Genomic DNA, 1,701 nt, shown 5'->3' with positions numbered 1-1,701 from the left:
TGGAATAGTATTGGTCATTTTTAAATTCATTGGGAACATTGCGTTCAATTTCAGCCGCTATGAGTCTCTTCTTTTCAGAGAGAAAAAGTCTATTATTATTATTATTATTATTATTATTATTATTATTATTATTATTATTTTATTATTTCTGGCTCTTTTATGTGGTCCCAAATCACAAAGTCTTTGACGTGTATTTGTACTCAGCACTTTTTAGTTTTCTGACAAATTCACCAAATATGAGAAAACATCTATCATAGAAACATGAAAAAAAAAGTTTATTAAACTGCAAAAACTTTGTTTTTGCGGGACATCCTAAAGCACATTTTGCTATAGTTTTTCAATGAATATCTCATTGAGTCTCAACCAATTCAACATAGTTTGTAGCAGCCATAAAAACAAAGTTTCTGGAGTAGAACAACTACTTTCAAAGTAAATACCACACAGTTAAACACAAATAACACTTTCAAACCAGGAACAGAATTTTCTTTTTCAAATTTTGTTACGTAATGTTATGTTTTGATCTGCTTTACTGTGATTTTGAACCGTTTTAATTTTGTTGTTTGTAATAGAACTTTTTAATGTTTTTTCAAAATGTTTATATCAAATAGGTTTGAGCTATACTATGCTTGATTTGTTGAAATCCACCTGGATCCCATACCTGAAGAAAGTTGGTATAAGAGAGATGTCCTTCATTAGCAAGACTTAGGTTTCCTACCATTGCTATTAGCCTCTCACTGATCAGAAAGTAAGAATGCAGCAGGGAGGTAATATGTTTCTCAAACCTGGTTAAAGAAGGAAACATTGCTAGGGATAGTAAGCACAAGTCATGCTCCAGTAACTATGTTCATATTTTGGACATACGAGATTGTGCAGCGGAGAGATAAGGTGCAAGGATGGGCTTGCTCCTATCCCCAGAAGACTCTCTGTTTTCATCCATTAAAATACATACATTCTTTGTAAAGTGGAATTTGTTTATTTCTCTCTGGAGAATTCACACAAACCAGCCTCTACGGTTTTAATTTGTTTTAGAAAATTAACATTTCCCTCCTTTTCAGCACCACTGCTAATCCGTTATATTTTATTCATAGCTCTTGATACGATTCCCGAAATGTTTGTGGCAGCATCCTTTTCTCTCTCTGAAAATTGACTGTGGAGAAAGCATTTGTATGAGGCTCAGTCCTTTCTGGCTGGGCGACACTCAGTGCTACGTCCCCCCAAAAATAGGCTTCCCAAATTTTGGGGCTGATTCTTCCCACAAAGTATTTGGGAAAGAATGGAAACCATGTCTGGCCAACTTTGAGGTAAATGGCTGTCTCCCAGTTGCTTAGCAATACTTTGTGTCACGTTGTTTCCCCTTTTTCAGCTTCTTGGAGCCTTCGTTTCACTAAAGGCTTTTCCCCAATGTTGTTGGGGGCTGCAAAGTCTTGGATTTCTTGGCACCATGGAAAAAAGGAACGGAGGTGAATGCTCCGCCCTATAGCATATACGTGTATTTACTCGAGTCTAATGTGGCATTGAATCTAATGCACACTTCCATTTTCAAAACCATCATGTCATGAGGAAAGGAGGGTAACTACTATTATTACTACTATATTATTATTATTATTATTATTATTATTATTATTATTATTATTATTATTAATAATAATAATAATAATAATACCATTGATTCACTGGAACTCTCTGCTCTGTTCTCTTTCC

Source organism: Anolis carolinensis, chromosome X, assembly GCF_035594765.1.
Source record: "Anolis carolinensis isolate JA03-04 chromosome X, rAnoCar3.1.pri, whole genome shotgun sequence".
In the NCBI taxonomy this organism is placed as follows: domain Eukaryota; kingdom Metazoa; phylum Chordata; class Lepidosauria; order Squamata; family Dactyloidae; genus Anolis; species Anolis carolinensis.
Note: the sequence above shows the minus strand (reverse complement) of the source record.